We start from the raw sequence: 16,661 nt of genomic DNA on the forward strand, positions 1-16,661 counted from the left end.
ACTTTTCTTAAAGCATATATATCGTCACCTAGTATGACGTCATGTCCGCCATCTTGTCTTCGATGCTGGAAGCCATCATCATCATTGTATCGTCGACGAGAGTGCGCTGACACCATGTTAGTTTAGTTCGTATCCGCTAGAGTGCAGTAATCATTTATTATTACTGTGACACCCGCCATCTTGAAATATGGCTGCCATCTTGAAAATCCGTAATTATTTAGCTAGAAATTCGGGAAAAATTCCAAAATTCATTAAATAAATCACTCATTAACTTACATATTGATTCGATCCGCTCCAGTCCTTGGTTCGATCCCTGAATGATGCAAAACATTTAATTTTATATAAAAAATAATAATTTAAATAAACCATGTTCAAAATTCTTAAAGAGACTTTAAATCCTCTACTACCATCATCCTATCAGACACCAAGACCACCATATTGGAAATTCGTAATTGTAATGCTAGAGATTCAGGAAAAAGTTCAAAATTCATTAAATAAATTTGTAATCTATATACTGATTGATTAGATCGACTAAGGTCCTTGGTTCGATCCCTGGCCGATACAAAACAACTTTAATTTTAAAAAAGTACCAGAAAAGTGTAAGGTTCGAGAAATAAAACACCTCAAAGTCTATTACAAACATAATATTTATTACACAATTTCTATCCTACTACAGAATCACTTGCGAAAGCCAACAACAATCTTATAAACATTTAGCCCTGCATAGACGTGCAACGACTACTTCTTAGCTCCAAATGGCTCCCAAAGCTCCAACAGCCTCCAAATGCTTAACACAGCTCCAAATGGCTCCAAATGCTCCAAACGGCTCCAAATGCTCCAAATGTCTCCAGCAGCTCCAAATGCTTGACAGCTCCAAATGCTTCAAAAGGCTCCAAATGCTCCAACAGCTCCCAAAAAAAGGCTCCAAATGCTCCAATAGCCTCCAAATGCTTAACACAGCTCCAAATGGCTCCAAATGCTCCAAACGGCCTCCAAATGCTTGACAGCCTCCAAATGCTTAACACAGCTCTAAATGGCTCCAAATGCTCCAAACGGCCTCCAAATGCTTGACAGCTCCAAATGTCTCCAGCAGCTCCAAATGCTCCAACAGCTCCAAAAAAAAAAGGCTCCAAATGCTCCAACAGCCTCCAAATGCTTAACGGAGCTCCAAATGGCTCCAAATGCTCCAAACGGCCTCCAAATGCTTGACAGCTCCAAATGTCTCCAGCAGCTCCAAATGCTCCAACAGCTCCAAAAAAAAAGGCTCCAAAAGCTCCAACAGCCTCCAAATGCTTAACACAGTTCCAAATGGCTCCAAATTCTCCAAACGGCCTCCAAATGCTTGACAGCTCCAAATGTTTCCAGCAGCTCCAAATGCTCCAAATGCTTGACAGCTCCAAATGCTTCAAAAGGCTCCAAATGCTCCAAATGCTCCAAACGGCCTCCAAATGGCTCCAACAGCTCCAACAGCCTCCAAATGCTTGACAGCTCCAAATGTTTCCAGCAGCTCCAAATGCTCCAAATGGCTCTAACAGCCTCCAAATGCTTAACACAGCTCTAAATGGCTCCAACAGCTCCAAAAGACTCCAAATGCTTCAAAAGGCTCCAATTGCTCCAAGAGCTCCATCTCCAATTGGTTCCAACTGATTCCTATTACTTTTATCGAACTTGGCATGATTACTAACATGTCTTTATCAGTATACATTTTGACTGGCAGTGGTAACGTTTTTTTACACCTTTAAGTTATAAGTTTTATTTAGAAATCAGATTTCGATAAATGATAGCTTCCATCTGGAAAGAAAATATATTAATTTATCTTCAAGTTTATACACATACATTTAATTTAATCCATTATTGTATGTAGCCAGCTTCCCTCAGTTCTTTGAGTATGAAGGATATTTCTTTAATGTTCGAATAGTTTCCTGCACAAAGCGATCCATGTAGTAGTCGTAGCCTGTTAACCAATATGTTAGGATCTTCCCATGAGGTATAATCAATCTCTTCTGCTGCCTTCATCATCCTTGCATGTTTATAATAAATATTATCTCTGGTGTTTATCGTTTTAACACCAACCACAAGGTCACTTTCGTCATCTTGCCAGTGATTATCACAAGCTTGATCAGGATAATTTATTTTATTACGACGTTTCCATCGTTTTGGTCTCAAACCACCATCACAGTCTTCGCTCTTGCATGCTTTTGGTGCTTCAGTACAGTACTCAATCATGTCAGCCTCAGATGTGTCACCACAATCTTCAATCATGCCAGCCTCAGATGATTCATCAAAGTCTTCGACCTTGTAAGCTTCAGGTGGTTCTCCATCTTTCACATTTTCATGGAGACGACTAGATATTGGAGTAAATATATTTTCATTTCTAATGTGGTTACAACTTCCTTCGTTTGTTTTAAATTTTAAATTATTATCTTGATCTAGATCAGTAATTTTAGCATTAGCTTTTTCGCCTTCGTTCCTCTTCCGCGATGTTGTAGCCCAGTCTTCGTTATCTTTATTCATCTTAATTGTACAGGTCTTGTAATGTCTATCCAAGTAATATCTTCTACCAAAGGATTTCTGACACTGACTGCAATGAAATGGTTTTTGACAAGGACCCAAATTACACTCGCTTCTCTCATGTCGTTTAGCATTCTTTCTCAAGGTAAACACCTTGCTACAGTATCTACAGTGATGACGTTTTGATACAGCAACAAATCCCGTTTCAGGATTCATATTAGTTATTGAGACTAATGCCAGATGCAAACTAAGAGTTTTAAATTAGATATATTACTTAAATAGAATTTTTTAATTATTTCATCAGCGAGAATTAATTTATCTCATTCAAAGGTACTTGTTGCAAGTAGTTCTGCTTTTCAACAACAGATGTCGCCACATGTTACTTGCAGGTAAATAATATTTAGTTATTTTATGCGGGATGCGGGATGCTCACTAACGATCGCAAAAGAAGGATGGCTTCGCTAGACTCCAAGGAGAAGGAAGTTCGTCCATCCTGTTAGTGCTTCTTAGATTTCTCAGAGATTATTTGACTGAGTAATGATATATTTTTTTTAAATTTCCACCTGATAAAAATATTACAAGTGCTGATTTATTGGCAGAATTTCAATAATTAAATGCGACCTTGAATAAAAAATGACATGACTCATTAAGTAAAAAAAATTCTTCATGCAGAGATCAATTCCTCATCAGTAACCAGAAGCACTCGGAGAAAACCATCAGATGTCTAGTCAGGAATAATCAGAAGCACCCAGAGAAAACCATCAAAATATTGTCAAGAATAATCAGGAGCACACGGAGAAAACTACCATAATATTGTCAAGAATAAACGGGAGCACACGAAGAAATCCACCATAATATTGACAAGAATAATCAGGAGCACACGGAGAAAACCACCGCAAGTTTTCTTTGATATCATAAAATTTCAGGAAAAAAATAATACTAAAAATAAAAATAAATTAATAAAAAATTTAAAAAAAATAAAATAAAAAAATACATAAAATTCTGGCTTGTACTAGAACTCTATCTTTGTTCAACAATGAGAAGTTCACAAGCTAGCAGAATTTTATGTATTTTTTTATTTTTTTTTTTAATTTTTTATTAATTTATTTTTATTTTTAGTATTATTTTTTTCCTGAAATTTTATGATATCAAAGAAAACTTGCGGTGGTTTTCTCCGTGTGCTCCTGATTATTCTTGTCAATATTATGGTGGATTTCTCCGTGTGCTCCCGTTTATTCTTGACAATATTATGGTAGTTTTCTCCGTGTGCTCCTGATTATTCTTGACAATATTTTGATGGTTTTCTCTGGGTGCTTCTGATTATTCCTGACTAGACATCTGATGGTTTTCTCCGAGTGCTTCTGGTTACTGATGAGGAATTGATCTCTGCATGAAGAATTTTTTTTACTTAATGAGTCATGTCATTTTTTATTCAAGGTCGCATTTAATTATTGAAATTCTGCCAATAAATCAGCACTTGTAATATTTTTATCAGGTGGAAATTTAAAAAAAAAATATCATTACTCAGTCAAATAATCTCTGAGAAATCTAAGAAGCACTAACAGGATGGACGAACTTCCTTCTCCTTGGAGTCTAGCGAAGCCATCCTTCTTTTGCGATCGTTAGTGAGCATCCCGCATCCCGCATAAAATAACTAAATATTATTTACCTGCAAGTAACATGTGGCGACATCTGTTGTTGAAAAGCAGAACTACTTGCAACAAGTACCTTTGAATGAGATAAATTAATTCTCGCTGATGAAATAATTAAAAAATTCTATTTAAGTAATATATCTAATTTAAAACTCTTAGTTTGCATCTGGCATTAGTCTCAATAACTAATATGAATCCTGAAACGGGATTTGTTGCTGTATCAAAACGTCATCACTGTAGATACTGTAGCAAGGTGTTTACCTTGAGAAAGAATGCTAAACGACATGAGAGAAGCGAGTGTAATTTGGGTCCTTGTCAAAAACCATTTCATTGCAGTCAGTGTCAGAAATCCTTTGGTAGAAGATATTACTTGGATAGACATTACAAGACCTGTACAATTAAGATGAATAAAGATAACGAAGACTGGGATACAACATCGCGGAAGAGGAACGAAGGCGAAAAAGCTAATGCTAAAATTACTGATCTAGATCAAGATAATAATTTAAAATTTAAAACAAACGAAGGAAGTTGTAACCACATTAGAAATGAAAATATATTTACTCCAATATCTAGTCGTCTCCATGAAAATGTGAAAGATGGAGAACCACCTGAAGCTTACAAGGTCGAAGACTTTGATGAATCATCTGAGGCTGGCATGATTGAAGATTGTGGTGACACATCTGAGGCTGACATGATTGAGTACTGTACTGAAACACCTAAAGCAGGCAAGATCGAAGACTGTGATGGCAGTCTGAGACCAAAACGATGGAAACGACGTAATAAAATAAATTATCCTGATCAAGTTTGTGGTGCTGACATGATTGAAGACTGTGGTGACACATCAGAAGCTGGCATGATTGAAGATTGTGGTGACACATCTGAGGCTGACATGATTGAGTACTGTACTGAAGCACCAAAAGCATGCAAGAGCGAAGACTGTGATGGTGGTTTGAGACCAAAACGATGGAAACGTCGTAATAAAATAAATTATCCTGATCAAGCTTGTGATAATCACTGGCAAGATGACGAAAGTGACCTTGTGGTTGGTGTTAAAACGATAAACACCAGAGATAATATTTATTATAAACATGCAAGGATGATGAAGGCAGCAGAAGAGATTGATTATACCTCATGGGAAGATCCTAACATATTGGTTAACAGGCTACGACTACTACATGGATCGCTTTGTGCAGGAAACTATTCGAACATTAAAGAAATATCCTTCATACTCAAAGAACTGAGGGAAGCTGGCTACATACAATAATGGATTAAATTAAATGTATGTGTATAAACTTGAAGATAAATTAATATATTTTCTTTCCAGATGGAAGCTATCATTTATCGAAATCTGATTTCTAAATAAAACTTATAACTTAAAGGTGTAAAAAAACGTTACCACTGCCAGTCAAAATGTATACTGATAAAGACATGTTAGTAATCATGCCAAGTTCGATAAAAGTAATAGGAATCAGTTGGAACCAATTGGAGATGGAGCTCTTGGAGCAATTGGAGCCTTTTGAAGCATTTGGAGTCTTTTGGAGCTGTTGGAGCCATTTAGAGCTGTGTTAAGCATTTGGAGGCTGTTAGAGCCATTTGGAGCATTTGGAGCTGCTGGAAACATTTGGAGCTGTCAAGCATTTGGAGGCTGTTGGAGCTGTTGGAGCCATTTGGAGGCCGTTTGGAGCATTTGGAGCATTTGGAGCCTTTTGAAGCATTTGGAGCTGTCAAGCATTTGGAGCATTTGGAGCTGCTGGAAACATTTGGAGCTGTCAAGCATTTGGAGGCCGTTTGGAGCATTTGGAGCCATTTGGAACTGTGTTAAGCATTTGGAGGCTGTTGGAGCTTTTGGAGCCTTTTTTTTTGGAGCTGTTGGAGCATTTGGAGCTGCTGGAGACATTTGGAGCTGTCAAGCATTTGGAGGCCGTTTGGAGCATTTGGAGCATTTGGAGCTGTGTTATGCATTTGGAGCTGTCAAGCATTTGGAGCCATTTGGAGCTCCGTTAAGCATTTGGAGGCTGTTGGAGCATTTGGAGCCTTTTTTTTTGGAGCTGTTGGAGCATTTGGAGCTGCTGGAGACATTTGGAGCTGTCAAGCATTTGGAGGCCGTTTGGAGCATTTGGAGCCATTTAGAGCTGTGTTAAGCATTTGGAGGCTGTCAAGCATTTGGAGGCCGTTTGGAGCATTTGGAGCCATTTGGAGCTGTGTTAAGCATTTGGAGGCTATTGGAGCATTTGGAGCCTTTTTTTTGGAGCTGTTGGAGCATTTGGAGCCTTTTGAAGCATTTGGAGCTGTCAAGCATTTAGAGCTGCTGGAGACATTTGGAGCATTTGGAGCCGTTTGGAGCATTTGGAGCCATTTGGAGCTGTGTTAAGCATTTGGAGGCTGTTGGAGCTTTGGGAGCCATTTGGAGCTAAGAAGTAGTCGTTGCACGTCTATGCAGGGCTAAATGTTTATAAGATTGTTGTTGGCTTTCGCAAGTGATTCTGTAGTAGGATAGAAATTGTGTAATAAATATTATGTTTGTAATAGACTTTGAGGTGTTTTATTTCTCGAACCTTACACTTTTCTGGTACTTTTTTAAAATTAAAGTTGTTTTGTATCGACCAGGGATCGAACCAAGGACCTTAGTCGATCTAATCAATCAGTATATAGATTACAAATTTATTTAATGAATTTTGAACTTTTTCCCGAATCTCTAGCATTACAATTACGAATTTCCAATATGGTGGTCTTGGTGTCTGATAGGATGATGGTAGTAGAGGATTTAAAGTCTCTTTAAGAATTTTGAACATGTTTTATTGAAATTATTATTTTTTATATAAAATTAAATGTTTTGCATCATTCAGGGATCGAACCAAGGACTGGAGCGGATCGAATCAATATGTAAGTTAATGAGTGATTTATTTAATGAATTTTGGAATTTTTCCCGAATTTCTAGCTAAATAATTACGGATTTTCAAGATGGCGGCCATATTTCAAGATGGCGGGTGTCACAGTAATAATAAATGATTACTGCACTCTAGCGGATACGAACTAAACTAACATGGTGTCAGCGCACTCTCGTCGACGATACAATGATGATGATGGCTTCCAGCATCGAAGACAAGATGGCGGACATGACGTCATACTAGGTGACGATATATATGCTTTAAGAAAAGTGGTGGGAGTCAGTCTGCCAAAAGTCACCACGGGAGGAGGATCGGTCGCCATTTTTAATTTTTTTGGCCTCACCGGGTTCGAACCGAGGACTCCGAACTCCGTGTCGTAAAAATATATTTTTTAAATATTTTTCATTAAAATTTTATTAAATGGATTTTTTAATAAATTTTAAAAATTTTTTCATTGAAATCGGATAATAAATAAAAAAGTTAAAGATGGCGGCCGTAACGAAAATTGCAACGGTGACGTCATCGTCCAATATGGCGGATAACACAATGCCGGAATTTTCTAGAAAACGAAATGACGTCATCCAAAATGGCGGATCCAAGATGGCCGCCGGGGTCAAGGTCAAAGGTCAAGGTCACATCCTGATAGAGGCTTAACTGAGGCTTGAGTTAAGGATGCTTAAGCCTCTATCAGGACATTTCTAGCCGTTGGGATTTTTGAGGAATAAAACGGGAAATGTTCCCTCGAAACTGGAATTTTTCCCTCGAAAACGGGAAATTTTTTCTTAAAACGGGAATTTTTGAGTCATTTTGATACAATGATGATGATGGCTTCCAGCATCGAAGACAAGATGGCGGACATGACGTCATACTAGGTGACGATATATATGCTTTAAGAAAAGTGGTGGGAGTCAGTCTGCCAAAAGTCACCACGGGAGGAGGATCGGTCGCCATTTTTAATTTTTTTGGCTTCACCGGGTTCGAACCGAGGACTCCGAACACCGTGTCGTAAAAGTATATTTTTTAAATAATTTTCATTAAAATTTTATTAAATGGATTTTTTAATAAATTTTAAAAATTTTTTCATTGAAATCGGATAATAAATAAAAAAGTTAAAGATGGCGGCCGTAACGAAAATTGCAACGGTGACGTCATCGTCCAATATGGCGGATAACACAATGCCGGAATTTTCTAGAAAACGAAATGACGTCATCCAAACTGGCGGATCCAAGATGGCCGCCGGGGTCAAGGTCAAAGGTCAAGGTCACATCCTGATAGAGGCTTAACTGAGGCTTGAGTTAAGGATGCTTAAGCCTCTATCAGGACATTTCTAGCCGTTGGGATTTTTGAGGAATAAAACGGGAAATTTTCCCTCGAAACGGGAATTTTTCCCTCGAAAACGGGAAATTTTTTCTTAAAACGGGAATTTTTGAGTCATTTTGAGTCATTTTTGAGGAATTTTGAGGAATTTTTGCCGCCGTGACGTCACAATCCAAGATGGCGGACACCGGCACCAAGCACCACACCCTGAACCCTGATCTCGGAGCCCCCAAACCATACTACTGTACACATTTTTCACAATATCTGTAATTTTATACGATTATTTCAGTTTCACTTACAAAAAAAATAGTGTTGCAGTATAGTGGGGTGTTTCACCAGTTGTATTGCTTCATGAATAAATGTTCGAAAGAGAGGAAGATGACTCAACCGCGAGACGGAGATGCAAGAATCTGCATACTCTTTGCCCTCGAACAAGGAATGGGAGGAGTTTATTTCCTGTGAAATAGGGCGTAAGGGGGGCGAGGCATACGCTGCAAAATTTTTTTTTATGTAAAACTTCTTTACTGAAGGGGTATAGAATTTTCGAGCGATACCAACATTCCGATCGCACGAGGGTAATAGTTAGGAACGAGGTGGGGTAACCGGTAGAGTTGGCTGCAGGGGGGGGGGGGGGAGAGGAAGAAAAGACGCAGGATACTTGCTCACTCGCATACTTGCGCACTTGCATGCTTCCATACTTGTATTATTTCGTACTTACATACTTACCTACAGTCAAATCTTCTCGCGAAAAAATTACATGTCTCTTTTTAACGGGAAAATTCAGTTTGAACGGCTCGAATGGCTCATTCAACTCAAATGCATGCAGTGCCAGGTCAATGATTTATGTATTTTGAGTGGTTTGTCACAGCTGAGGACTCCGCCCAAGTCAGGAGTGTATTATTTGCGTTGGTGAGGCGGGATGATAGGTGCGACGCTCACTGGTTCTTCTAGTGTGATTAACGCCTCTAGGAGCGCAAGTTTGTGAACTGGCGCGCAGTCTTCTCGTCGTGCACAGGGGGAAAAAAAAATCTGCGAGGTAACCATGATGTTATATGATGGAGAAATGAAGGTAAAAAGTCTTTACAGGGAGTTTAATGCTTAAAAATTACTCTGAGAACACGCGTTTTTTTTTAGCTACTTTCAATCTCGTAAAAATACAGTAAAAAAATTGGTTGTCTGTAAAGTCGGTTTACGGACGATAGTTCAACGTGACAACGTCATAACAAAACATTGATGAAATGATTGCATACTTTTATGAATAAAATTAATTGAATAATTTGTATTGATTTATCACTATTTTGTATGGATACAAAGAAGGAGTGAAATGAAATCTACAATTTAATTGATAAATTTACTTTTATTTACACTCATTAATTCCAATATGTTTGTTACTTTAACGAAGAGATTATTTTAACTATAACTCTTATACATGTTTGCTATCTAACTTCTACCAATCTGTGTTATTCTGTTAAGGATAGGAAAAGTAGGAAACGAATGGGAGTGTTTCAAGTTAAATGTGCCTCGAAAAAGTCAAATCGATGGTTGTTCCAATCGAGTGGAAGAGAGATAGATGCGGCGCAAGCGTACAATGAGCGTAACGGGACACAGCGTAACGGGACAATGTGCGTAACGGGACACTTTTTCGTGCGTTCAGCCGGCGTTCATCGATTTATTAGACGTTGTCACGTCAAAAAAAAAATACGGAAACAGAACTACTCAGCCACCTCGTCAGGATAACTCGAGGAGTCTTAAAATCACGTCGTCTCTTCTGAAGATCTGCACGCCATGTTGTTCCGCCGAGGCAGGCGGGGCTCCTAAGGGTGAGTGACGTAAATGAATATGTGTATATGTATATGTGTAGGTATATATAGAGACCCGTAAAATTCGCGGGTTAATTTCGTGTTATGCTAAAATTCAAATAATTATACCTTAGTGCTGCTTCTGTCATTGGTTCAATGTTAATCTGGAGGACTGAGAGCCAATTAGAGACCCTCACTCATAGAAGTGTCGAATCACAGGCCACCCAGTCGAGACGACTCACAAGTCAGCAGCCAATGAACAGATGGCATTCGCCCGAGTGTGTAGAGGATATTGGAGTCCATCCTGGAGGTCATTGAACCCGCGAATTTGTCGGGTCTCTAGGTATATATTATTTCAAACAGCTCGTGTACGTCATCGGCTGCGACCACCGCAGCTGGGGCACGTATGGCGGCGCGGGCTAAATGCCGGACCGCATGATGGTTGAAGAGTCGCTCTTGTATCTCCTCTCGGTCGAGTGGCTATCGAGAAATAGTTTTGTGGCAAGGGGTGGTGGGGGGTGGGGGGGGGGGGGAACGGGAAGCGGGTGGCTGGTTTCCGGGAGGGGACGAAGCTTCATGATAAATATCGCCTGTCGACCCACACAGGTCGCTACCTCTCCCCACCCACCAACCCCCTGCACCCTTTCCAACAGCCAGCCAACCAAACCAACCAACCAACCACCACCCCTTTCGTCTCATCCACCGATTGGATACTCCACACACACACACACGGTGCGGGTCGTGTATAATGCACCAGGTTTTCGAAAATTGTGTAGGGGTACACAAGGGTATGAAGGGGTTGGAAGGGGGTTGCAGGGATCAATCATTCAGTGTGTGTGTACGGGCGAGTGACGCGTCAGATAACGGATTATGAATTACACGGTTTTTTTCCCTTCACTCTCTCTCCCTTTCTCTCTTTCTAAAGGCTCGCTCGCGCGAGCCCATCGCCATTTTTCCACATCGGCTTACACCTTTAACCTGGATTTCGTTTTGGACTACGCACAGTTGCTATTCACGCCTTCATTGCTTGAACCACTGCTGTGCTTCGCACACTGTGTACGATTGTAAAGGCCACCAAGGTAAGAAATATTCAGAATTATTTGACTTCAATTAAAACGTACAGCGTAAACTCAGTGTTCGAAACTTAAACTATGGTAGTGCTGCATATTTATGATATATATGATAAGAATTTTTTTTTACCGCATAACGCAAATTGTTAGAGTTTCGCTTAAACAGTTCAGTACGATTTAGTTATCGCCAGAGAGCCGGAAATTTCGCGAGACTTTTGGTCACCAGTTAGACTGCAAATATATATACGTTAGAACTGTTTTCACGATATGTTCAAAATTGTTTCCGCCACTCCCTTTCTACGACTATGGGCCAATCAGCTACCAGCCAGCTGTAGAGAGACCGAATCACGTCGACCCACTGAAAAGGACGGGTATTGGAGTAAGAAATCAGCCAATAGCAAAGCAAATGTGGGCATGGTATCCAAAGTAATTTGAATTTCAGCCTAATGTGTCTGCGAAATTTCCGGTAGTGTAGCTATCACATCATTGACGATATGTGATACACGGCTCGCAATATCCTAGCGGGAAACCTTTTCGTAATAAACCATTGTGTTTATTTGCATTGTGATGAACAGCATGGCTGGTGACGTAAAATTTTGGCCAAATTTTGTTAGCGTATGAAAAAGAAAAAAAAAACCAGCATCGTGCATTTTACATTCTATGAGATAGACTTTGACACTTTGCAATTGTCAGAGCATTGTAAGCAAGCTAAAGTTGCCCGACATTAAAAAAAAATGTTAGATTGTTTTATAGTATTAGGTCATTATCTAGAGAAACAACTTGGAAAAGTACATTGCTCGAGACACCTCGCACACGAAGCTAACCGTCGTTAAATACGTCCTCGACGGCTGGAAGGTAGGCAGTACACCACGCACGTAAGCTACGCAAACGGCCTACCTCCAAGCTCGTTCAACTTGGCCAGCTGAATGTTATTTCCCTTGAGCAACACATCAATGGCGTGACGACCAACCAGGATTGTGGAGTACCAACACGCTACCACAGCGTGACCAAAAAAAAAAATAATAATACTGACGCGTGACGGATTATATTATGGCCAGTTTAAAAAATGTTCGCTGTTTAATGAATCGACGTCGCAAAGATTTTTTTTTTAAATTAGCTGAGTATCACCTGTTTAGAAATTACCTGTGATGTAATGTACGAAATTTCGTAAATAAAAAAAATGCAACAAAAAACAAAAGTTACTTCTGCATTTTTGTGGGGCATTGGAGGTTGAGTTGTCGAATAACTTACCGCACATAAAGATAAAGCCCGGTTGGATTTTGTGATAAATATACAAACAAATTGTGTTTTCAAATACATTTTTTGACTGAATCACATGTAGTGTCCACACACGCCGTTAGAATTCGCTGCTGGAGTAGTTACGTCAAATATTAAATCATTCGATTTGCAGAGCTACATAATGAATCGCCTCCGATAAAAGGAAGGAAAAAAAACTCTTCCATTAATAGTAAACCCCTGATTCGGACCTAATTCCGGACAAGGAATTTTATTAAAATACTGCCCATCTTGTTGAAATTCATTTACCAGTTTAATAATATGAAGTTCACATTTGGCTTTGTGAACTTTGGTTCGCGCTATCCACTACAAATGGCGGCATCCGTGGTTGTTACACATTTCCGTTCCGCGTGACTTCTGTTCCATTGGACGAAATAATCACTCCTGCCGAAATTACTCCTCCTGCTCACACGTCAGAAGAAAAACTGTTTACGAACACGTCTTGCAAGATGGCGCGAGCCTGGGGTGTTCACGCATCCGAGTCGGAGGAACGCCGGAAGGGACACGAAACTGATGAACACCCAACGCACGTGACAGATTGCCCGGCCAGTAAGTCAGGCCATTGATACCGACATGACAGCGTGACCCGATGTAGTTGGGATGTTCCGTCAGGTTCCCACAATACACGCCGGTGATGAATCTACCACACTGGCCGTAACTCAACGCCTGCTGCAGGCCTAGCGGCAGCAGACTCGCGCGGTCTGAGAATCCAGGTACAAAGTTAACGTTCTTTCGACCTTACCTGCCCTTGGGGGTGTAATAGTGTATTTCGGACGTGTACAATTTTTGGCCTCTACTATCGGTAACAGCCAGGGAAAAAGTTTTTTTTTACGTTTTTTTTTGTGAGTTATTTCTTAGCATTTGGTAGAAGTTATTTCACTTGAATTTAAATAAGCGGCTGAACATCTCTTAACGGCCACTAAAAATGGCGGTTACAGGTCAGGCCAAGGACTAACTGGAATTACTTAAATGCAGCAGTTTCCTATTAATCATACCTTATAGTATTCACCTATGCACCTAAGATTAAATAGAACACAATCAGCATTCTCTAAACTCCTTATTTTAGGTGTACGCTATTCTGTTTCGCATAGTTATGCGGCAACGCCTGTGAACTGCGCTAGGTAGCACTTTTTCAGAAACTCATTTTTTAAATTTTCATTGTTGTTCAAATATCAGTTCGTTCACTAGAACGTCCGTGATTGGCGCTGCCGCTTCGGTCACATGTCTTCAGAGTCAACAAACACACAAACAAACGTTACAAAAAATAAAAATAAACAATAATTGTTTATCAACAGTTTCCAAAAAAAATGAATTGGGTATTTAATGTTTATTAAATGACTAGACTTCAAAAGTTCGTTGTGAGAACTTGTAATTAGGTACTCCTAGAGGCATACTCCGTGATGTCGTAGAGTATGATTGATGTAGAGCGATAGTTTGATTTATTGGGAGAAAAACTGTTGATGCTCCAATTATAAAACTGTTGTTTAAAATAGTTTGTAAATACACGTATGCCATCTTAAATGTGTTGTTGTTTCAGCACAATATGTAAGTAACTTAATTATCAATCTTATTTTTGATTTCGCATTCACTCGGCACTAAGCATTTTATGCTTTTTTTTTATTTCTTACAAGCTTTCCGCTGACTTGCATTTTCTATCATTCCGAGCATATTTACGACTCATATGAGACGACATCTTGAATTATTTTGTAAGTTTCAAATTAATACATATTTTCACTTATATACCTGCGAATAAACTTTTATGACTCACTTTCGGTGCCAGCAGCACTCCGCAAGCCCTTCAAGGATAACACACGAATCAATGTCCCAGCCAAGCGCGTCTCCACGCTGCACATATTTTTTATAACTCAACACAACGCCTACACTGGTAAGATGACGTCACAGGCAAAACAAGGAATGCGCGACAAGCACGTACATACATGCACCATCCGTTGTGGGCTCGACCACATCTGACGCATTGTCAGTCTCGTAGGTATTACCGATTCTAATTAAACGGTTATTTTGTCACACAAGAATGTTCAACCGGCTGTCACTGTAAAGAGCAAATAGACGTTTTCACGCCAGTAAGAAAATAAATAAATAAATAAATAAATAAAACGGATACGGCGATGGCTCCAGCAACATCTCTTGTAAGGAATTATGATAATACGAATATTGTTACGAACGTACTGGGAAGAATGGTTGCGAGGCGGGACAGTGGACCTTATAGCAAGCCCTCCCGGGTGCGGCGCGGCCCTTTCGGCGAAACGCATACCTCGGCGCATTAGCGCGGCTCTGGCCTCGCTGCCCTTCTTACCACGCTTCCAAAACCTTCGGTGCCATCTGGAGGGTTCTGCGGACTCCCGGAGAGGCCGCCGCGCGGAGCGGCGTGGTTGGGACGCCGATATTCTTGCAGCTTCTGGACGTGAATACCCCCCGGATGACATGGTGCGAAACCATTCCAGAATGAAGGTTAGAGGTGTGTGAAAGCGGTGACGTCAACCTCCGAGCCGGTGGAGAAGGAAAGTGATGTGAATGGGGGCGAGTGAGACCTTTTGGAAAGCGATGACCGCACAAGTGGCGGGCTTCGTGTGCAGAGACTGCGTCGCGACTACGACGAGTGAGTAGCGCGAGGCAGTGTGTTGGGACAGAGGTGCGAGGTAAGAGACGAGCAGTGGAGAGAACCACTGTCGAGCCGAGCTCCAGTGATGAGAGTAAACTGTGAACTGAACAAAGGAGTGATTGATTTGTGGACAGACATTTTAAGTGTTTTTATATAATTAATAATGTAAATTATAGTAATAAATAAAACCTTTTTTTAAATACTTAGTCTATCCCTTCCTGATCTGTTTTCTCACACATAACAATATTAATTATTGCGACATAAATAATCACCTTTTGGTTTTTTTGATGTCTCTGTCATTCCCGAAACGTATCGTTTGGTTTTTTTCCCCCTTCAGTTTGTGTGGAATACGAACACGCGCGTGTGCCTCAGGGAACCAATAGAGTCAGTCAGTCTCTCTCTCTCTCTCTCTCTCTCTCTCTCTCTCTCTCTCTCACACTGGATGGGAAGACGTGCTTCGGAGACCCTAACTACGATAGGGGGTATGAGAGGTCACAACAAACCTCCACCCCACCAACCCCCTGCCCCCTGCATCACCCCGGTAGCACTTTTGGCGAGGGAAATGATGTTTGAAAGGAAGGTCTTCTCTCAGTCCAGATGCCTCCCCTTTCTTCCAATAAGCCCTTTTCGCGACGAAACGGGCGGAGAGACGGGACCATAGGATAGTCGCCGCGGGGAATAGGAATGGCTGGCTAATCTGCCTCTTCAAGACATCCGGGCTTCTCCCCTGGCTGACGGCCGGCTGTCTTTCTCTTCCTCCGCCTGCTTCTCTTATTCCTCCTGCTGCGGTCACGGAATACCTAACACCCCGTCCTACATTGCCGCGGAAATGGAGACACATCTCTCGAAACGTTTTAATATCGCGTATGCTGCTTCCACGATGCTCGAAAACGTAACAAATGGCAACCAATGAAATTGAATTTCAATGTTAAGAAAAAATTATTTTATTAAAATAATATATATTATGCTTCGAAACCATAGAATGGGCAGAAATTACATGAATAATAAATATAAACGACTAAGTAGTAATAGAAGACTAGATATTATTGTACTCGAAACAAATTTTTAACGTATTTAGAACATAAACCAACATGTCTGCCACCGCAGCCGAGTACTCGGCTTCTATTGGTCGCACGGGGCAACGTAAACGGAAGAGCTAAGCAGTTGCAGAACTCATCCGTGTACGGGTCCGTCCCCGTCCGCGTGCTGTTTTTTGAGAGCTTTTGTCCCGTGGGATGGGATCCGTCTACTTTTACGTGATCCGTCCCACCGCAGGACGGGCCTAACAGCACGGAGTTGGAACGTCCCGCGAGCTACGCGCGTCCGTAGGACGACGTCGTATTCGGCCCCAACTGCTCGAACAGTAAACTAATAATCGCCTTTAATCAAAGTTTAATAATTAATGAGTATGGAAATTATTTTCGTTAATCTAAAATGTCTTCTTGACCGATGAAGCAGCTTCTTTGTAACATCATTCAGTTAGTTAGCTAATCAATTTAACCCAAGTA

Source organism: Bacillus rossius, chromosome 11, assembly GCF_032445375.1.
Source record: "Bacillus rossius redtenbacheri isolate Brsri chromosome 11, Brsri_v3, whole genome shotgun sequence".
Lineage (NCBI taxonomy): Eukaryota > Metazoa > Arthropoda > Insecta > Phasmatodea > Bacillidae > Bacillus > Bacillus rossius.